This window comes from Phyllostomus hastatus, unplaced genomic scaffold, assembly GCF_019186645.2.
Source record: "Phyllostomus hastatus isolate PE091 unplaced genomic scaffold, TTU_PhHast_1.1 phas_contig_348, whole genome shotgun sequence".
NCBI classification, from domain to species: domain Eukaryota; kingdom Metazoa; phylum Chordata; class Mammalia; order Chiroptera; family Phyllostomidae; genus Phyllostomus; species Phyllostomus hastatus.
Genome location: NW_025333860.1, coordinates 8,199,810 through 8,223,404, shown reverse-complemented (window position 1 = coordinate 8,223,404; position 23,595 = coordinate 8,199,810). Strand labels below are relative to the sequence as shown.

Here is a 23,595-nt window from a genome sequence, read left to right as displayed (position 1 = left end):
TAATCAATAAAACAAGCAAACAAGAACAAGAGACATGGAAATAAAGAACAAACTTACAGGGACCAGAGAGGAAGGGGGCAGGGGATAACAAGGGAAAGAAGGGGAACATGTGGAAAAGGCCCATGCACAAGGACAATGGGGAGAGGATTGTCTTTGGGAGCAGGGGTTAGATGGGGCAGGGGAGAGCAATGGCAGGGCAAGGGGGGAATGGGGACAACTGTAACTGATCAACAGTTAAAAAAGTTATACCCAGATTGTTGACTGCACAAAGAGAGGATTAGCACCCCTAATCCCCATATTGTTCAAGGATCAACTGTATATATACAATGGAATACTGCTCAGTCATAAAAAAGAATGAAATATTAACATTTGTGACAATACATATGGTCCTTAAGGGTATCATGCTACATTAAATCAGTCAGTAAGAGAAGGACAAATACTACATGATTTCACTTATATGTGGCATCTAAAAGAAAAAAAAAATCCAGACTCTGAGGTACAGAGAGCAAGTTTTTTTCCTACAGTGTCAGAAATAGAACATCAAAGCTTTCAATGTTTCTCTATGAACAGGGATGTGAGCTGGATTAATTGGAAATATGGAGGAGAAAATAGCTGAGTAAGGCATAAGTCACCATGCTACTGACTCAAGAGGGAGTAAAAGGCGGCCTGAGGACCAGTAAGAATAAGTCAAGATGGAAACATAAAGGAATATAGGGCATTGTCCTGGCAATGTGAATTTAGCTATCACATTAGAGCAGTGGTCAGATTAAAGAACTTGGTGGTATTCATTTCTTTTTTAAATAGAGGGTATTTAGCAAGGAGAAGGTGCAGAATTTGAAGATTTGTTTTTAGTCCCATTGACCCATCTAAAACAAAGGGCTCTCTCTGGCACTGAATTGATGAACTATGCTCTACATCATTACAACCTAAAAAATATTTCCAAAGTACAGGAACAGGCTAATGCCACACTAGCATAGAAAGCTTTCACTAAAGTGGCAGTGTCACTTAATGCATGGTAAGGTAGCTCCTGTGGACATGTGTCCTTGTACAGGATCTTAGGTCCTCAACAAAGGATTTATAGCAATGTACTCTGAAGACCATCAAGTGAGGTCTGGGACCCTCTGAATATGTGGTGCTGGGGGACAGGCTCCTCTGGGGAACAGGTTAGTAGCTGATTGAATGAGATGTAATCTCTGCACTAAAAATGGAGGTGCTGAGAGTGAGAGGGAATCTACTGCCAAGCCCAACAGATACTGCTCATCAGAGAAAAAAGAACTCCTCCTGAACCATATATATCCTTCCACTTTTTATAAGACATGCTAATCTTATGGGACCACCACTGTATATGCAGTTTATCGCTGACTGAAACATCATTATGTGGCATATGACTATAAAGCCTTGAGAGGTACAGTCTATGTTTTTGATTAAAAGGATGAGAAATATAGCATAGGTAAATGAGTTGCCCAGAGTCTAATCTAAATAACTGTTTTTGAAATTGTAAAAGCTGAAGGAGGAAGAAGTAGAGCAAAGTCAGCGTAAGTATTAGCAGAACCTGTGTCCACCTTCCTTTCAACACAAATGTGGAGTCAGCTTGAATTCAAAATTCCATTCTTTGCTCATATCATGAATTTGACTAAATTGTGGATCAGATTCAGAATAAACTCTGTGGTTGCTTTTTGAAGAAGGTGAGAAAAGGAGAAGTGTTATTTCTGAATATCATTTGCAACAGTGAATAGTTGTCACAGTGCTATTTGATTATGGACTTTCAGAGCACAGGGAATGTCCAGGAATTTGGTCTCACAGCTGTTCAGTTATAAACTGACATTTGACAGCAGTCTGTGAGCCTCTCATGAGCAAAGTGTTCTTTGTATCCATTCCTGGTACCTACCTCAGGGTCTGGCATATGTTACTGAGTAAATGTTTTAATTATTTGATCAAATGTAAGAAGAGAAATTATAAGGGAAAAAAACCTGAGTAATCTATGGACAAAGTTAAATAAGTAAAAATTAACATTAACAATAGTATCCATTTTAGAAGTGAAAAAACTCAGAAGCACAGGCCTGGCCAAGTGGGTCAGTTGGTTGGAGGTCACAGGTTTGATCCCCAAATCAGAGCACATATCTATGTTGTAGGTTCATCTCTAGTTGTGGGAGGCAGGTATGGGAGGCAACCAATGGATGTTTTTCTCACATCAATGTCTCTCTCTCTCCCCTACTCTCTCTTTTCCTCTCTCTCTAAAATCAATAACCACATCTTCAGGTGAAGATTAAAAAAGCTCAAGATGGACAAAAAGAATAATTTTATTATATAAACTAAGGATGGAATTTGGAAATCAAAGTGGCTTGTTCCATTTCTAGTTCTTTGCATTGAATGTCTGTGAAACTCTTCTTTGCATTTTCCACTTTTTAACATTCCACATTGCATTGTGAATTGTTTCTTCTAACCCAGGGGTGTCAAACTCATTTTCACCAGGGGCCACATAAGCCTCACAGTTGCCTTCAAAAGGCCAAAATAATTTTAGGACTTTATACATGTAACTACTCCTTAACTGTTAAGGAGTTGAAATTACATTCGGCCCTTTGAAGGCAACCGTGAGGCTGATGTGGCCCCTGGTGAAAATTAGTTTGACGCCCCTGTTCTAAGCTATCTTTTGGTTCACTAATTCTCTTTTCAGTTGTATTGCCTGCATGCTTGACAATGTATTTTAAAAAAACAAACTAATGCATTGGATAATAGCATCCTCCTCCATAGAGAACTTTCATTGTTTCTCTCAGAGCTACCAGTCCAAGACTGTCTTAATCCAAGTTCTAGACTTAAAATTCCCTAATCTAACAGATGATGGGAAGCAGTGCTGCAAGTTCTTAGGAGGGCTAGGCTAACATCAGTTCATTTCTATTCTAGGGACTCACTATTTCATGGTTCCAGCTCAGAGTAAGGGGCAAACTATTCTTGGCAGACTCCAGGCTTTGGCTTATACCCTAGTCTTCTGAGGCATCTGAAAGCAGAGCTCAGTTTCAAAGCTGGTAGGATATGATAACCAAAATCCTCAAAACAAAAGTAGTTTTGAAAAAATAAACTCATGTCTATGAGTTCTTATCTACTCCCAGATGTTTCTAAGGCTTTTTTTTTTTTTCATATTTTATCCTGCTTTTTTAGTTGCTCTTAACAGGAGTGTCAGTCCAAATTACCTAGATTGCACATCATATAAACAGAATCTTGTTTGTTCTAAGTCATTAAACCTGTAAATTGGGAATAAAAGGAAATGTCCTTAACTTGCTAAAAGGATCAGTAGAAGTATACAGCAAATACCATACTTAATAGTGAAAGAAAAGAAACACTGCCATCGATATCTTCTATGATACAAGGTGATTCAACTGATGATGCTAGACAATGCAATAAGAAAAGTAAAACAAGAGGTATAAACACTACAAAAGACAGGACTACCTACCTAGCTTTGAAAAGCTTTGGGAATAAATAACACTGTTAAGATGGCCAAATGAAAGAAAAGAAAGAAAGAGAGAAAGGAAGAGAGAAAATAAACAGAAAAATAAAGTTCCTAAGACAACAGCAATTACTAATTTTAAAATTATATGCCTGTGTGCCCTGGCCAATGTAGTTTGGTTGGTTGGAGCATAGTCCCATAAACCAAAAGGTCATGGGGTTCAACTCCCAGTCAGGGCACATGCTAGGCTGCAGGTTTGGTCTCCAGTCAGGATGTGTGTGAGAGGCAACTGATAAATGTTTCTCTCTCACATTGATATTTCTCTCCCTCTCTCCCTCCCTTCCACTCTCTCTAAAATCAAAAAGCATGCCCTCCAATAAGGATAAAAATAGATGTGTGTGTGTGTGTGTGTAAAAAGATTCCATTAATGTAGAAACAGAGTTTATATGTAGCTAAAGTAATATGAATTTTTCATTTTTGAGTTCCACTAAACATAAAAACATATTCTATTTTTTAAAGGTTTATTTTATTTTCATTTGAAAGAGAGGGGAAGGGAGAGAGAGAGAGAAACATCAATCAGTTGCCTCACATGCTCCAACTGAGGACTGAACCCACAACCCTGGCACATGCCTTGATTGGGAATTGAACCAGCAATCCTTCAGTTATAGGACAACACTCCAACCAACTGAGCCATACTGGCCAGTGCTAAAACACATATATTTAAGTGTAGGTTTCTGTGTTATAGATCATTTATAAGAGGGTAATAAACCCTTGGAATATTAATTAAATTTGACCAAAATAAATAATTGCTATTTATTTTGTGTTTGTTTACTTGCACATTATCTAACTCCCTTACTAGACTATATAAATAGATAGGGACTATGCCTGTTTTGTTTATTATTCTATCTTCTGCATGGAATACCTGGTATACAGGAGGTAAAATATATATATACATATATATATACACACACACAAAAACACACATATTTGTTGAATAATTATAAGTAAATAAACTCATTCAATTTCTGATCCTTAAACTCCTAATGCTTTAAATTGTGTATAAAGCTCTATGCTAATCAAAGTTCAGCTTTTATACAGGTAATAAATTTATAAGAGCATATCAAAATCTCAAGTACAAAATAAGTAATATCTTTGGCATTGAAGTGGTTTTAAAACTAATTTGAAAGAATGAAATAATAGATTATGCTACTGAGATAAAAAAGACATCTCACAAAAAAGGAAGGGGCACAAATCAACCAGGTTAGTGACTGCAAAGTAATGCCACTCCAGAAGGGACAAGGAGAATAAGAACTTCGACCCTTAGTCACTACACAGTCATTTACTTTCTCAACCACAGAGCTATCTCCAGAATTTCATTATAGCTGATGCCTTTGCAAGTTTCTCTGTTCACAGTAAACCTGGGTCTGATTTCCTACAGGCTATATAAAGGCACTTTCATGTTCTAAGGTAGTTCTAACAAAATACTTAATGCATATACTAAGTAAATACTTTCAAATAAATTTTTCAAAAATTTTATAGCACAACACAGTAAAAGAAACAAGCCCATTTAAGTGCCTATCAGTTTCCATTTCCTCACTTGGGTTTATGGGAAATAAATAAATAAATATGAAGTAAAAAGCACCAGAATCCACTAAAAATGTGAGTGTTTTAAATGCTGTGACACAAAGTAGTAGAAAATACTACCTTCAATTTTTCCCTCTATAATATAACAAAATCTGAATTTCAGCTGACAACTTTTAAACTAGGTTTCAGCCCAAAGCAATTCAGAAATAGACAAGTCAGAAACTCCTTAAAAATAAATTAGGGTTATAACGGAAATGCTGACAGATGCTTCTTTATAATAATAGCTGGTTAGACTATTATATTTCAGAAATTACTATATCACAATATGTATGTAAGTACTATATGTTAAAATGCAACAATGCCTAACTTATAATTAAATCATGACCATGAATACTATTCAGTAAAATGTTATATAGAAAGTGTGATACAACAAGAAAATACACTGTTAAAATATAATGCAAGCTAGGATTTATTAGAACATTCCTTTTAGAAAATTTAAACAAGAGGAAATTTCAACATAAATACTAGGTAGAGAAGTCAAGAAGTACAAACTCAGTACAACCTAAAAATAATTGGCTTACAATATGACAGGTATATACCATAATTATGTGTAAAATTGTATCTGCCATAAGATGACCATAAGATAAAGTGCTTCCCTGATAAGGCCAAGTTAAAGGAGTTCATCATCACCAAGTCCTTATTATATGAAATGTTAAAGGGACTTATCTAAGAAAAAGAAGATCAAAACTCTGAACATTAAAATGAGAATAAACTCACAACCTCCAACAACTGATCCTAAAAGAACAAAAACAGAAATAAACTGAGCAGACAACTAGATCAGGAACAGAATCACAGAACGGGAGATCACATGGAGGGTTATCAGTTGGAAGGAGGAGAGTGGAGAATGGGGGAAAAGGTACAGGGAATAAGAAGCATACATGGTAGGTACACAGTAGACAGGGGAGTCTAAGAATAGTATGGGAAATGAAAAAGCCAAAAACTTTCATGTAAGACCCATGGACATGAACTAAGGGAGGAGGGGATGTTGGTGGGGCAGGATGGAGGAGGATAAGGGAGAAAAAATGGGACAATTTTAATAACATAATCAATAAAATATGCTTAAAAATAAAATATAAAAGAAAAAGAACTTAAGGCAAAGAGAACTAAAGTATGCAGATGACCTCCAAGAACAACTGATTCATTCACTCAACAAATGTATCCAGTACAGTACTAGGCATTGCAGATACTGTGGTACCAAAAAAGACCAGATTTCTGCTTTCATGTAGCTTATATTCTCATAATGAGTCTCAGGGTGAAGAAATCTTCCAACTAAATAAAAAGACTTCAATGCCTAAAATATTCTGGACGATGATGTAGCTATGCACACAGTTTCCAATGACACAGCGTTCATTCTATTTTTGAAAATGTCTTTATTTTAATGGGCTAAAATAACTTTCCCTGTAGTTTTCACCCTCTGATGATACTTCTGCTCTCTTGAGTCATAAAGAACAATTCCCTGTTCCCCAAAACAGCCCTTTACACAAAAAAGGCTCTCTTCAGGCATAGCTATTATCAGGCATCTCTAAATTTCATCTCCTAAAAGCTAAAACAATTCCACCAGTGCCTCCTACAACTCTTCTTAAGACCTGATCCTTTAAATTGCAAGGAAGTGAGTGAAAATACTAAAATTTTGTAAGAATTTAAACTATGCGTTAGTAATTGCTAAATTTCCTTGAACTATCATTGTCAAACCCACAATATTGACTTTAATAAGAAAGAAATAACATTTACTGACCCTTAAATATAAAGGAATATCACTGACAGTTTAGATGCATAATCATACTTAATTGCCACAACAGTCCATTGAAATAGCTAATACTATCTTTACACATTAGGCATGAAGAAATCAGGCTCAAAAAATTAAAGTAATTTTTTCCAAGTTCGTATTCTTTTACTAAGCTCATGCTCTTTTCACTTTATCATGTTACCTAAAAAATGATGCTGGTTTTCACATTTTAATTCAATTACTAAGCTTTCATTATTTTAATGAACCAGTGTTAAAATGAAGCTAAATCTCAGAGAAGTTTATGGTTGTATAAAGGAAGTCCAGGAAGCTCAGAGAGTCCCAAAAAAGTTGGACCCAAGGAAGCACACACCAACGCACATCATAATTACATTACCCAAGATTAAAGATGAGGACAGAATCTTAAAAGCAGCAAGAGAAAAGGAGACAGTTATCTCGAAAGGAGTTCTCATAAGACTATCAGCTGATTTCTCAAAAGAAACCTTACAGGCAAGAAGGAGCGGGGAAGAAGTATTCAAAGTCCTGAAAGGCAAGGACCTACATCCGAGATTGTTCTATCCAGAAAAGCTATCATTTTGAGTGGAAGGGCAGATAGAGTGCTTCCCAGATAAGGTCAAGTTAAAGGAGTTCATCATCACCAAGTCCTTATTATATGAAATGTTAAAGGGACATATCTAAGAAAAAGAAGATCAAAACTATGAACATTAAAATGACAACTCACAACCTTCAACAACTGAACCTAAAAAAAACAAAAACAAAAACAAAAACAAACTAAGCAAACAACTAGATCAGGAACACTTTCACAGAAATGGAGATCACATGGAGGGTTGTCAGTGGGGAGGAGGATGGGAAAGAATGGGGGGAAAAGGTACAGGGAATAAGAAGCCTAAATGGTAGATACAAAATAGGCAGGTGGAGGTTAAGAATAATATGGGAAATGGAGAAACCAAAGATGTTATATGTATGACCCATGGACATGAACTAAGGTGAGGAAATGCTGGTAGGAGGAAGGTTACAGGGCAGAGGAGAATAAAGGGGAGAAAAATACGGGACAACTGTAATAGTATAATCAATAAAATACATTAAAAATAAAAAGAAAATAAACAATAATTAATAACACAAAAAAAATCCTGTTCTAATATAAAGGCATTCTAATATCAAGTATCTTTTAAAAAGATCATACATATTCTTGTTCTACCTACATAAGTCTCTACACCAATACATTGAATTGTTTCATTAACAAACTCTAAGTAATACATGTTTTTAGAAGTTGCTATTTAATAAGAAAACAATTTTTAAAGAATCCATTTGTTATTTATATACATATTATATACAGGACTCAGCAAAAGTAAGGCGGGCTTGAATGTGGTTGATAGGGTAATAATATGGGTGTAATAACTTATAGTTTTAATTTGCACATTTCACCTAATATAACATATGGTGTGCTTATGTGACATTGTTATGTTACAGAATTTCATGCTTATGATTTTGTAATAAAAGATTTTTTAATAAAAAAGGGGCATTATTTGTGCCAGACCTTGTATACTAGAAGAGTAAACGATGCCAACAATTCTTAAAACTAATTCATGGCAGTCAGGCAGTGTAATATAGTGACAGGGATTAATAAAGCACACTGGATCTGTAGCACTGAACAGACTCTTAACCTCTCTGGGCCTCTGTGTTCTACACTAAAAATGGAAAAAGTAACAGGAACTGTCTCACAAGGTTGCTAGAGTACAGGTAATAGGCTCTAAATTGGTCTCCCTTCTTCCATTCTTCTTGCCCTTCCTTTGCACTCCATGTGCTTCTATTCCCCACACAAACCTCCAAATTCGTCCTTGTAAAACTAAAATCTGAAAAGTCCAAAAGCACCTGCACTTGAGCTTCCAGTTCAGCCCTGAGCTCTGGCTCTGTTGACACCAGCCATGGGTCACTCCTGCTGGAACGGTGCATACCGAATGCACTCCCGGGCCTGCCAGATGAAGGCAAAGTGGCGGAGCCAGACTTGGTGGAGATTCACCACAGCTGTGGCTCCAGGTTCCCTAATGCCCCAGGCCAGACCTGGCCGCCCAATCTGACCCAGACCTGACAGGCGGTGGCCTGCATCACTGTCTGGCCTGCATAAGATACTTAATTGATTCTGCCAACCTGAAGACCCACTTCCAATCCAAAGACCACAACTAACAGCTAACGCAGCTGAGCACAAAATCCTACACTCAGGAAGAGGCTGAGAGTACAGTGGGTATGGGCTCCTATGTGCTGCCCTCCTGACCCTGCAGCAGTGGGCAGTGTCCACAGAAGTATCCACTGAGGTCCCTGTGATAGACACACCTACTTGGCATGGCCTGAGGATGCAAAGCAGAGGAACTGCTGATGCACAGTGATGCAGGACTAGGCTGGGAGAGGCTGTGCCAACCTTGTTTGTTGAGTGGATGGGCTCTCTGGGTGCCCTCCCCCTTGAATAACTGAACTGGATAAAGAAAAGATGAAATAAAACGAAACAAAAATCAGATCATGTCACTGCACTGCTCAAAAACCTCCAAAGGCTTTCATCATCTATGGAATAAAACCCAAAACCCTACTGTTACCATCAATATTTAACTGATTATTTATAAAGGAAAAAGAGCAAAAAGGCTTAGACATTGAGCTTAATAAACTGGGGAGCAGAAGCCTGTCTGTTTCATCAAGAAGCTACACCTTCACCCGGCAGGGGATTACAGCATTTTTCCACCAGGAGGACAAACACTTCTCCCTTCCCTGCTCTGGTACCAGACTGTTGCGTGGCATGAGGGGAGGAGCCTGACAAAAGAGGCCTGTCAGTCTAACTAGGGGGTGTGAACCTATCAAAAGCTCAAGAAAGTTTGGGAAGTTGACTGGTTCTTTTGAAAAACCTTCTGGTCTCTTCCAAAACCAAGCTAATATAATCCCAGGAGAACAAAAAATCAAGTGCATGAGAGTGCACACTCTCTTGCTCTGTCTCTCTCTGTCTCATGACCCACACTCTCCCCATGTACTCATGCCTCCTCTCTCTATAGCCATGTGGCCTTAGTAGCTGCATGGCAGGCTCCAGGAGGGAGCATGAATGCAACACTACAGCAATGGGCTGCAGCTGGAAACATGGCCAAGCTAGCCGGATGCTAACTAAACTATGCTGTAATATGGAGCAAACATCTGGATGCTAGCTTTTGCTTTGGCCTTGCCAAGGGCAAGACTGGACCTTTTCCATGTCAAAACAGAGATGGGAATCCACTTAATTTTATATCATCAATAAATTTACCATGGAACCCCATCATCCTACGCAAGTCTCAGTTCCTCATAATACCACAAGAACTAGTTTTACACCAGCAACACTACCATAGCCTATCAGATCCTACACATGATCTAGGCCATGGCTCCCATGCTCATCTCCTGCTCTTGTTCCCTCCACTTGGCATGTTCTGCCAAATACCTGGATGGCTCACTCTCTTTCCTTCCATTCAGGTCTGCTTTAAAAATCACCTTCTCAGATAAGCTTTTCCTGATCATTCTCTATTGTGTCTTATCTTTCCTTACTGTAGTGTGTGGATTTTTAAATGGTAATGTTAGGCATTGAAAATTTCTTGAAAACAGAGAGAGCCAGTGGCATAACATGATTATTGCAATTCATAGACTAATTACCATATTTTGCCATGCATAATAAGCTCCCGTGTACAATGTGCACCCACCATTTTGGCCCAAACTTTCAGGAAAAAAATCTTTCATATTAATTTTTTAATTCAACTATTTACTTATATTTAGATATTTGTTTTTGAACTATAAAGAAATTTTAGCATTTATTTTTTAACATATTGTGGTACAAGAAATTTTATGTAACAAATTAGAGAACACAAGAACAGACATAAGGTACAAGACACTTTATGTACCAGTAAAAAATTAGTACTACCCATGAATAATGCACAACCTTAGTTTTCCCTCAAAAATTTGGGCAAAAAAGTGTGCATTATACATGACAAAATATAGTAAGAGCTTCCAAAAGGTTTCCGGAATTCTACTCAGAGAATTCATGGCTTTTTCTTTGATCTGCTCTGGTTAGAGCCCATTAACTCAGGCACAGTACAGGCCATAGCAGTCAATCACAAAAGGTTAATAGTAAGGCATTATTTCCTTTTTTAATATTTATTCAAGCTGTTTGTTTTTCTTAAAACTAAAAACCAAGACATGATCTAGCCTTGAACAGTTACAAAGTACATGACTCACCAAAGCTACCCCAGAGACACTTAATGTACAATTGAAATGAGGTTACATGAAAGGAAGCTGAAGTGTGACCAAAGGAGCTCCTTCCCAGCTCTATGTGACCTTATGCAAGCTATTTAGCTTCTCTATGTTTCTATTTCCTTATCTATAAGACAAAAAAAAATTGCTCCTACTCATAAAATTATGAAAATGAAATAAAGGAGGTAAGAATTCTAGACATAAAATAAGCCACCCTAAATGTCTGCTCCCTCGGCTCATAAAATAAAAACTCAGGCAATAGTGTGGAATCCACTGGAAATGCTTTATACTTTTGTGTAATGTCCACCATATCTGACATAAATTCAGTAAATGTTGGCTTTGTTAAATTTAGTAGAAGAAACATACATTATTCCCAAATGTTTAGATGGTAAGAGGTTCAGAGAAACTGAGCAATTTGCCTAAGGCTTTGTGAGTCACTGACAAAGTAAAACTACACACTTTACAAAACGGAATCAGCATTTCTCTAGACTTAAAAGACCCCTAACATGGTCATTATTCATATGACTGCCCAAAACTCATGTCATTTTTTACTCATTTAGTCATTGAGTCAAGACATTTTGAAATTCAACTCTATGCCACACTATTCTAGGTGTTAGAGATAAAAAGCACAAAGGCTTGGTCCCTTACCTACCCATAAAGGAATTGAAAGGCTTTTAAAAATAGTTAATCTTAAGGGTTATGGAAGCTCTGAGGACAAAAGGAATTATTTTAGAAAAGGCATTATAGCAATGCTGCCTAATAGTTCTTTCAATGATAAAAATATTCTTTCATATGTGCTAATACAATAGACACTAACCAGATGTGGTTATTGAGCACCTAAAATGTGGGAAGTATGACTGAGGAACTGAATTTTAAAGTTTAATTGATTTTCATTAATTTTAATTAATATAGATCCTAATAGCCACATATAGCTAGTAGTTACTGTACTAAACAGTAGAGCTTTATAGGATGGGTAGTACATGAGCTGAAGTCTTTTTAAAATGTTCTTACAATTATTTTAAAATTTGTCTTTAATAGCTTATTTTTATTACATTTTTTCCATTACCATTTACCAACCATATGCCTTCATCTAACTCCACCCACATCTGTCACAACCACACTGTTGTCTGTGTATTTAAGTTCTTTTCCTTTTTGCTCCATCCCTCCACCCCCAAGCACTCCTCACCCTGGAGCTGTTAGCCTGCTCTCTATCTATGAATCTGTCTCTATTTTGCTTGTTAGTTCAGTTTGCTCATTAAATTCCCCATATGAGTGAAATAATATGGTATTTGTCTTTCTCTGACTGGCTTATTTCACTTAGCATAGTGTTCTCCAGGTCCATCCATGCTGTCACATAGGGTAAAATTTCTTTCTTTTTTATGGCTAAGTAGTATTCCATCATATAAATGTACCACAGCTTTTTTATCCATTCATCTACCAATGTGGACTTGGGCTGCTCCCAATTCTTGGCTATTGTAACTATCGCTACAATGAACGTAGGGGTGCATGTACTCTTTCAAATTAGTGTTTCAGATTCTTTGGATAAATTCCCAAAAATGGAATCACTGGGTCATAAGGCAGATCCATTTTTAATTGTGGGGGGTATTTCAATACTGCTTTCCACAGTGGCTTTACCAACCTGCATTCCCACCAACAGTGGAAAAGTGTTCCCCTTTCTTCACATCCTCCTTAGTACTTGTTCTTTATTGGTTTATTGATGATAGTCATTCTGACCAGTGTGAGGTTATATCTCATTGTGGTTTTAATTTTCATTTCTCTGATGATTAGTGACACTGAATATCTTTTCATATGTCTATTAGTCATCTGTATGTCCTCTTTGGAGCAGTGTCTATTTAGGTCCTTTGCACATTTTTTGAGTGTTTGTTACCTTGGTGTTGAGTTTTATAAGTTCTTTATAAATTTGCATGGTCACCCCTTATCAGATGTTTCAACAAATAAATTCTCCCAATCAGTGGGTTGTCTTTTCATTTTATTTTGCTGTACAAAATCTTTTCAGTTTGTGCGGTCCCATTTGTTTATTTTTCTTTTCTTTCCCTTGCCTGAGGAGACACATTAAAAAAATATATATTGCTGCAAGCAATGTCCGAGATTTTACTGGTTATGTTTTCTTCTAGAATTTTTATGGTTTTGAGTCTAACATTTAAGTCTTTGATCCATTTTGAATTTATTCCTGTGTGTGGCACAAAAAGGTAGTCTAGTTTCATTTATCTTCACATTATCTGTCCAATTTTCCTAACACCATTTATTGAGTAAACTAGTGAGCTAGTTGTGCTTGCCTCCTCTGTCAGATATTGACTATAAAGGTGTGGGTTTATTTCTGGACTCTCTATTCTATTCCATTGGTCTAAGTGTCTGTTTTTTGTCAGTACCATGCTGTCTTGATTACTATGGCCTCATAGTACAGTTTTATATTAGATAGCGTGATTCTTCCAACTTCATTCTTCTTTCTCAAGATTACTGTTGTTATTCGAGGTTCTAAGTGGTTCTAAGTAATTTTTTTGATAGTGTACATTTTATTTTTGTTGACTTTTTAAGGAAAACTTAATCCTTAAAGGAAAAAATGCATATTTTGGCTCTTACATCCATGAAAAATGGCTCTAAATTGGTGGATTTTACCCTTTCAAATTTCTTTTTTTAATTGTCATTCAAGCACAGTTGTTTGCATTTTCCCCTACCACTCCCCCGCACTCCAGTCATCCCCACCTCCCACCCCTGATTCCACCTGCCCTTGGTTTTGTCCAAGTGTCCGTTATAGTTGTTCCTGAAAACCCATCCCCCCATTATCCCCTCCCACCTCCCCTCTGGTTACTGTCAGATTGTTCTTAAGTTCAATATCTCTGGTTATATTTGGCTTGCTTATTTGTTTTGTTTATTGGATTCCACTTAAAGGTGAGATCATATGGTATTTGTCTTTCACTGCCTGGCTTATTTCACTTAGCATAATGCTCTCCAGTTCCATCCGTGCTGTCGCAAAGGGTAGGAGCTCTTTCTTTTCTTTTCTCTTCTCTCTTTCTCTCTCTCTCTCTTTCCGCTGTGTAATACTCCATTGTGTAAATGTACCATAGTGTTTTTAACCACTCATTTACTGATGGGCACTTAGGTTGCTTCCAGCACTTGGCTATTGCAAATCATGCTGCTATGAACATTGGGGTGGCATAGGTTCTTATAGATTGGTGTTTCAACAAAAAATGACCCCAAATAGCTGCAGCAATTTTAAGTAGAAAAAAGTGGGAGGGGTCACAATACCTAATATCAAACTGTATTACGAGGCCAGTGTAATCAAAACAGCCTGTTACTGGCATAAGAACAGATACATACACCAATGGAACAGAATACAGAGCCCAGAAATAAACCCAAGTCTCTATGGTCAATTAATATTTGACAAAGGGGGCAGAAGCATAAAATGGAGTGAAAACGGCATCTTCAACAAATGGCGTTGGGAGATCTGGACAGCCACATGCACAAAAATGAAACCCAATCACCAGCTATAAATTTCCCTCATAGAACTGTTTTTCCCTGTGTCCCAGAGATTTTGGCAGGAAAATGGACTTGAACAAAAATAAATAAATAAATAAATAAATAAATAAATAAATAAATAAATAAATAAATAAATAAAATAAAGTCATTATTAACAGATACATATTTATTGCTATTTTATTTTTAACTGTTTTCCTCTGTTTTTTAAAAAAAATCTTTTTCTTTTTCTTCTTTTTATTAAAGTACGCTGTTTAACATTTGTTGCAATGCTGGCTTGGTGATTACGAATGCCTTTAGCTTTTTCCCATCTGCGAAGCTCTTCATTGTCTTTTAATGTTAAATGATAGCCTTGCTGGGCAAAGTACTCTTGATTGTACGTCCTCGCTTTTCATCACCTTGAGTATTTCATGCAATCTCTTCTGGCCTGAAATGTTTCTGTTGAGAAATGAACTGACCATCTAAGGGAGCTCCCTTATAGGTAACTAACTGATTTTCTCTTGTAGCTTATAAAATGTTCTCCTTGTCTTTATTTGCCACTTTAATTAATTATAATGTGCCTTGGTGTGGGCCTCTTTGGGCCCATCCTGTTTGGACTCTGCACATCCTAGACTTTGTGTGGTTTTCCTTCACCAAGTTACGGAAGGTTTCAGTCATTATTTCTTCACATAGATTCTCAATCTCTTGCTCACTCGCTTCTCCTTTTAGTATCCCCATGATATGGATGTTGTTATGCTTCATGTTGTCCCATAGGTCCCTTAAAGTCTCCTCAATTAAAAAAATTTTTTTTTCTTCTTGCTGCTCAGCTTGGGTGTTTTATTCTACCTTGTCTACCAAATCACTGATTCAAAACTCTGCTTCATCTAACCTACTGTTTAGCACTTCCAGTGTATTATTTATATCATACATTGCACTCTTTATTTCTGACTTGTCCTTTTTTTCATTTCTATGTATTTTTTCATGCTGTTGGGCATCCTTATAATCCTTACTTTGAACTCTACATCTGATAAATTGCTTGTCTCCATTTCATCTAGCTCTCTTCTGGTAAGTTCTCTTGTTCTGTTATTTGGGGCCTGTTTCTTTGTCTTCTGATTTTTGCTGCCTCTTTCCTCCTGTTTTTGTTTTCTCTTTGTATTAGGTAGATCTTAAAAACTCTGGTACAGGTCTATAATAGACGCTTCCTATGACTGACCCCGGGCAACCTATTTGGAGCTATCATCAATCCACAGCTCGTGGCTCCCTCTGCTGGGCCCAGATGAGTACAGAAAGAACCAAGGTGCACAGCAACCTGGCTTTTACAAGCACCAGGCCTGGTGGAGGTTTACCTCATATCTTAAAGATCCCAGAAATTCACCTTCACCTGCAATCTGTCTTTTAGGCTTAAATAAGTGAAAGAGCCTCCTGTTGTATTCCTCAGCAGTGCTTAAGCTCCACAGGGTGAGGGGAGAAGGATTCCTACAGGTGTGGCTCTTATTTCCCCCCAGGCTGATGTTACAAGGATGAGAGTGCTCTGCCTGAGAAAGATGGCTTCTGCATTATGGGTAATGACTGAGGACAGAGATCCCAGCAGCTGACCATTTGTTCAGATCTCTCCTGAACAACACCAACCCCAGACTCCTCACATGGTTCTAGTTCACTCCGCCCTCCCTCCGCCTGAGCCCAGGGTAACTGGCTGCTAACAAAATTTTATGCACTGGCCCTTTAAGAGGCAGTCTGCAACTCTAGTCATCTCTCCCTGGCAGATAGAAACCCCACTACTTTTCACAGCCAATTATTATTTGGGTTCCTTTCCTGGTTCTAGTGCTCTGGACTGTTGAGCCCAGCTTGGGGTTTAGGCCCCACACTTCCCAGGGGGAACCCCCTTGGCTGCTGAAATATCCCTCCAAAACATCAGCTGCCACCCTTGGGAGCCCAACCAGCCATCTAGCATCTCTACACTTCCTACTAGTCTCGATGTGGTGATGTAGTTTCTTCCATAAGTCCTTGGTTATAAGGCTTCTCTCTAGCTAGTCTTCAGTTGGTTATTCAGGATGATTGTTCTATAATTTAGTTGTAACCACAGTTTGGTCCTTGGAGGAGGTTAGTGTAGCTTCCACCTACTCTGTCACCCTTTTGGATGCCCCTCAATGTTCTTACAATTTTAAATAGCAGAATTCCAAAATTAATATAGCAACTGATTGGCTATATTAAAAAACAATTTAAAAATCTATCTGGATCTAAGCTCAGAATTATAACTCTTATCTTGCATCCAACTCAACAAGCACTCTGGATCATGATTTTTGGCACAAATTTAGATACTTAGTGGGAAGTAAAACATACTTCAGTTCCTTATCACTTTGTACGCCTGAGGGGCCCATTAATCCAGATGGGCCTTGATCACCTTCAAAATTCTACAAGCACTTTGTGTGGCAGCTGTGGAGGGCTCCATCCTGCTCTTTCTTGGTGAGGACTTACAGCCCGAGGGACCTCCCATGTGCAACCTCAGAACCTCTGATCTGAAGTCTTGGAAGAAAGAAGGAAGTAAAAAACTAAAGAAGGTGGAGAACAGTACTTTCTAGGCAATGAAAAGGGCACCAACTACATGAAGGGTTGTGAGAACACCTGAATATGCTTAGGGAAAGCTGCCTGGGACATGTGGAATGTGAAAAGGAGAAGAGAGAAATGAGGTTTCAGTCAGACAGGGCCAAAATATGAATGCTCTTGAATACTAGGCTATGTAGTAAAACTTTATGTAGCAGAAAATGGGAAAACATCAAACAGTTTAAAGTCAAGAAATATATGACCATATCCATGCTTTTACAAAACAGGTTGACCATAAAATGACTGATACATTGAAAGAAGAGACTTGAGGGAGGAAGAAAAGCTACGTATGGGAGTACTGCAGTACTCCAAGTTAGATGATGAAGACTCAAACTACTGCGATCACAACGAAAATAAAGATGAAGAACAAATTCAAGAGACATTTTGGAGATAAAATTAGTGGGATGTGGTTGACAACAATAAATCCAAGTGAATAGAACTGAGGTACCAACCTAATATACCAGATAATTTAGGCACTTTCTACATTGACCATTGACAAAAAAAAAAAAAGTTTATAGGCTCCCACTCAAAGTTGTGTGTAAGGAAATCTAAATATCTATTAATAGCTTAAAATTAAGTGAATTACAGAATCATTTAAAACAGCGTATTACATATTTGTTGAGATCATTTTAAAGAATATATCAGGGTACATTGTCCATGATATGGTAAATGAAATAAGTATGCTACAAAGCATTACCCCAATTTTGTGTTATATACTAGTAGAATTTTTTATATTAGAGAAATATGCCAAAGAAGTCAACACTGGATTACTTTGTCAGGGGGGTAATGAGCCATTATAATTTCTTTCTTGAATATTTTTTTCTGATTGTCTAATTATATTACGACTATAGAATATTTTTTATTTAAAAATAAACTTTCAATCCAAAGCACCAAACCTTAAAGCTCTCGGGTCTGCGATAATTCTACAGAAGCCTACAGCTGTGTCACAGACACAGGGGGTTTGACATGGCCACACCAAAGTGTCCCATAGGTTGTTATTGGAGACTAACTTCACAGCAAACTGAATAAAGGCAGGTGTTTTTTTGTAAAAAAAATTACCACAATTACAAAGTACAAAATGGATTATTTCCCATTTATTTATAATGTCTTATCATATATGGTTTATGTCTTTATACATGCAATTATAAGTGAGAGTTTGGTATAAACCTACATTTTATTCTGTGCAGTCATGCAAAAAGAGATTTATTCTGCTCTTACTCAATTTCAACTACTCAGGTTCATTTGATATAGAGCAGACACTGTATGCTGAAGAGGCAGCTCAGCAAATACTAATCTCTTTTATATGTACATGCCAGTCCCTTTTTGCACTTAACAAACCTGGCTTTCCAAGTTCTAAATTTAGATGTAAAGGAAATCCTGACCTGGTATAGATAAGCCTACTACAGAGACATATGACAATGGCAAATCCTCCTACATCCTGGAAGTGAATAAATTATAAGTTAGATAAGCAATGTAATAACTTCCTTCATTAAGTAAGAAATGAATAGAATTTTTCAACTGTAATTTTAATCACTTTGCCATAAGACAGGTTGTATCTGCCTTGGGAAACTAAATGTACATTATAAAGAGAATCTTAACCTAACATTTCCAGCCATGTGACATGCCTCATTCTGATCACTTCACAGATGTAGATAATACAGTAGAATTAAAAGCATTTTTCAGTTTTAGATATTTAGAAACCTGGTTTGATTTCCTTACTTAAATTAGTTGTATATCTTATTTCTGTGTTTTCTACTAAAACACACTGGTAGAGAAGCAGTCTTTTCTCTGAGACACATATAAATAAGTTATACAGCTAAGTAGTAGCAATGGACTCCTTCAATAAATATAACAAAATTAACCAAGGTCAAACAGTGAGACGGGGTCAGATCTGGGAGCAGAGCCAGGTCTTCTGGCTTAAAATCTAGTGCTCCTCTCTAACAAGATCGCAGTTCTTAAATTAAAATATATTTTCCCTGAGAGTTGAAATAGGAAATACATTTTAGAATACTAGTTAGTAACACTTGGAAACATCAGCTAGCGCTGAAACCCAGAAACTGTTGTAGACATTTTGGCTAACTACTACATATTACATAAAGTCACTAAAATAATCACTCCACAAAGAAAGAGAATTCAGAAATCTGCAAGAGCAATTAGCCACCAGTATCTTACTATGTTTCTATGATCTGATGTCCATTTCCATGGAAACAGAAAAAGAAGTGAGAAGCAGCCAAAAGAAGAGATGTCAGAATTTGTCCGGTTCAATGGCTAGGCTAAAAGCTAAAAATGCCATTTTATTTATTTATTTGTTTGTTTGTTTTTTTATATTTTTTTCAAGCAGTGTCAGCTGATTCTGGGACATCACAACTCTCAAGTTATGCAATGTCAGCTTGCTTGGAGAAGCATCATGCTACAGCACAGCCTTAGGTTTTTCTGTTTGTGAAGATTTAAGTAAAGGGGGAAGAAGACACAAATTAAAAGCAAACTATTCAAAATTCTGAATTTCTGAATTACAGGAATGCAACAGAATTGCTTCAGATTTTACCAAGTGAACAGAAGAATTTTGTAGCTGTGATGGGGGAAAATGTAGGACCACCCCAGAACATCATCTGGAATAATAATAGGGTGGAGGCAGGAAAGAGACGGAAGGCAGAAGAAGCAGCATGTATTAAGGCCCTGAGACAAGAGATGTGTGGCCCTGTCAATGCACTGCACGCCCACAAGACCTCTTGGTGTGCGGCCCGGGGTTATCACAGAAGACCTTCCCACAGGAGGTGACATCTAAGCTAGGACCTACAAGAGGAGATGCAGTGATAGAAAAAAGTACTGCAGAAAAAGGAAGAGCATGAGGAAAGTCCTAGAGGCAAGAAAAGGAAAAATGAATCCAGGAGTAGCAGATAGTTTAGGACATCTGAAGCAAAAAGTAGGAGTAGGGGAATAAGCTGGGATCAGATCAAGATGGGCCTTGTTTCCCATGTTAGATTTGGAACTACTGTCTAGAAAACAAGTTGTCACTAAAGAGTCTAAACAGGAAAGTAATATGATGAGGTTCTGCATTTAAGAAAAATTAGACTATCTCAGATTACACAGAGATGTAGATGTGGAGTCTGTTACAACTTTCCCAGGGGAGAGATAAGGTGGATTGCCCTGGGGAGGGGCAGCGGTAGAGATGGGAGAACAGGACATAATAAACTGTGTGATATGAGTCAAGGATGACACCCAGGATTTTGGCCTGAACAGCTACATGGATGGCAGTGCCATTGATTGAGTGTCACAAACAAAGAGGTGTGTGTGTCTCCTATACACCTTGTTTCAGGTGTATGGGAAGCGATGATGACTTCCAATGTGGAATTCATGACTTTGAGGTATCCATGAGACAGTTACGTAGAGCTGTCTAGCAGGAACTGCACATGTGATAGGTGTCTCTGCAACTCATGAATGAACATATGTATCTGGGGTTCAGGGCTAGATGACATTGCCCAGGGAAAGTGCAAGATCGAAAGGGATTCCAAGAGATGAATTACATAAAGGATCTCCAAACCTAAGAAAATTAAGATAATTATGCCTATGCTAAGGGCTTACACTTTAAAAATGAGTACAGGGACTGCAGCTTCAACCTGAGTCTCGGCGACTTCTCACCTTCCTCCCTGAACAACATGAGCTTCAGCACGCGCTCCAGCTTCTCCACGAACTACCGGTCCCTGGGCTCCATGCAGTCGCCCAGCTACCGAGTCCGGCCGACCAGCAGCGCGGCCAGCGTCTATGCAGGTGCCGGGGGCTCAGGCTCCCAGATCTCCGTGTCCCGCTCCACCAGCTTGTGGGGCACCTGGGGATCCGGGGGCCTGGCTGCAGGGATGGCCAGGGGTCTGGTGGGCATAGAGGGCATCCAGAACGAGGAGACTATGCAATGCCTGAATGACCATCTGGCCTCCTACCTGGAGAGGGTGAGAAGCCTGGAGGCTGATAATCGGAGACTGGAGATCAAAATCCGGGAACACTTAGAGAAGAAGGGACCCCAGGTCAGAGACTGGGGGCATTATTTCAAGACCATCGAGGACCTGAGGGCTCAGATCTTTGCAAACTCTGTGGACAATGCCCGCATCGTTCTACAGATTGACAATGCCCGTCTTGCTGCTGAGGACTTCAGAGTCAAGAATGAGACGGAGCTGGCCATGCACCAGTCTGTGGAGAATGACATCAATGGGCTCCAAAAGGTCATTGATGACACCAATATCACTCGGCTGCAGCTGGAGACAGAGATAGAGACTCTCAAGGAGGAACTGATCTTCATGAAGAAGAACCACGAGGAGGAAGTGAATGGTCTACAAAACCAGATTGCCAATTCTGGGTTGACCGTGGAGTTGGATGCCCCCAAATCTCAGGACCTTGGCAAAATCATAGCAGAAATCCGGGCCCAGTATGACGAGCTGGCTCGGAAGAACTGAGAGGAGCTGGACAAGTACTGGTCCCATCAGATTGAAGAGAGCACCACAGTGGTCACCTCACAGACTGCTGAGAAAGGCGCTGCTGAGCAGACACTCACAGAGCTGAGAGGTGTGGTCCAATCAATGGAGATCGACCTGGACTCAATGAGGAATCTAAAGGTCAGTTTGGAGAACAGCCTGAGGGAGGTGGAGATGCGCTATGCCATGCAGATGGAACAACTCAATGGGATCCTGCTGCACTTGGAGTCAGAGCTGGCCCAGACCCGGGCAGAGGGGCAGCGCCAGGCCCAGGAGTATGAGGCCCTGCTGAACATCAAGGTTAAGCTGGAGGCTGAAATTGCCACCTACCGCAGCCTACTGGAAGAAGGGGAGTGAGGCAGGAGGTAGTCAGGAAGGAAGCTCCAGAGGCCCCGCAGGGCTGAGGTAGAAAACATCTATACATGACAAAGACCCCCTAAGACGGGTTGTTCCTGTTTTCTGGGATAACTCTGAATCATAGAATGCGCCTGCGTGCTACCCCTGATTCATTATAATATCATTATAATGAAATAACATTGTGGGACTCCCTTCTCCAGTAGCCAATCAAGAAAGTCATGGGAAACCACACATGCGCAGTAGCTTTGAAATCCAACTCCTTGTACCTGCGCAGGAAAAGCCCACCAAAGACTAGCAAGAGGGCTTCTGCCCCTATAAGAATAGAATCCCCCAGCCCACATGTCTTTTTTCCTCTGCTCAGAGATGGCCCACTCCCATGTCCTGTGGCATGTACTATCACTTAATAAACCTCCCCTCTTTCTTTATGCTATAAACTTTGTGTGTTCGGTTCAATTCTTTGTCCTCGATCACTAAGAACCTGGTTACCTGTGCACACCTGTGACAGGAGGACTTCAATCTTGTCGATGCCCTGGAAAAGAGCCTCTCACAAACCATCCAAAAGACCATGACCCGCAGGATTGTGGACGGCAAGGTGGTATCTGAGGTCAACGACACCAAAGTTCTGAGGCATTGAAGGCAGCAGAAGTGGGGCATCCCTTGGCAGGGCAGGAGGCCAATAAAAAGTTCATTGAAAGATTAAAAAATAATAATAAATAAATAAATAAATAAATAAAATAAAAATGAGTACAGGAAATGGAAACTATAAAGAAGAATGAGAAAGAGAAGATTAAAAAGTAGAAACCCAGGAGAATGTAGTGTTATGGAAACTAATAGAAAAGCGTATTTTAAGATTAAGGTTAATAGGTCAAATACTGCAGAGAAATAAATTAAAATAAGAACTGAAAAGTACACAAAGGATTCAATTAAAAAAAGACAGCTCTGGTGATCCTAGCTAAAGCATGGTGGAGATGACTACAGACAAAAGTAGATGTAGAAGAGGAAATGAGAGACAGATTTAGAAAGTTAATTCAAGAAGCTTAGCTGTAAGGGAGAAGAAAAACTGACTGGCACCAAATCAAATCAAAATAGAGTTGCTTGGTTTGCAGGGGTGGATTCAGGGGCAGGGAGAAACTTATGTTTTCAGCTACAAGTAACAGAACACCTAACAATGCTTAAACCACTTGAACATTTATTGTTTACTGCGACAAAAAAAGTCTGAAAGTAGACAACCCTAGGGTTTTTTCAAAGTTTCAGTGATGTAATCAGACCAAGGCTCTTTCTATCTTTCTGCTTTGCCACAAAATGATATCCACTGCCATGTCTTTACGACACATTCCCGACAAAAAGAAAGGGGAAGAAAAAACCTGGCCTCTCTGTTAAGAAACAAAACACCTTACCTGGAGCCACCCCACCCGCCCCCCATCAGCCTCCCTTAATTCTCATTGGGTAGAACTGGATCACATGGCTACTCTTAGCAATAAGGGAAGCTGAAAATTATGTGATTTTCTAAACTCTATTTGGAAGCAGTAAGGAATGTGGGGGCCGTGAATGACTTTTACACAGCCAGCCAATACTTTCTGCCACGTGCATGTTTAAATGCCAATGTGAAAGGGTTAATA

At 38.7% G+C, this 23,595-nt stretch overlaps 1 protein-coding gene and 2 pseudogenes across 2 annotated transcripts in view; 2 read left to right on the top strand and 1 right to left on the bottom strand.

Moving 5' to 3' along the window:
- The window catches only part of NUBPL (NUBP iron-sulfur cluster assembly factor, mitochondrial), a 269,067-nt gene that overhangs the window by 134,316 nt on the left and 111,156 nt on the right, over positions 1-23,595 (bottom strand). The window lies entirely within an intron of this gene.
- On the top strand, positions 8,756-9,214 carry LOC123820409 (annotated as a pseudogene).
- Positions 20,763-22,646, top strand: LOC123820512 (annotated as a pseudogene).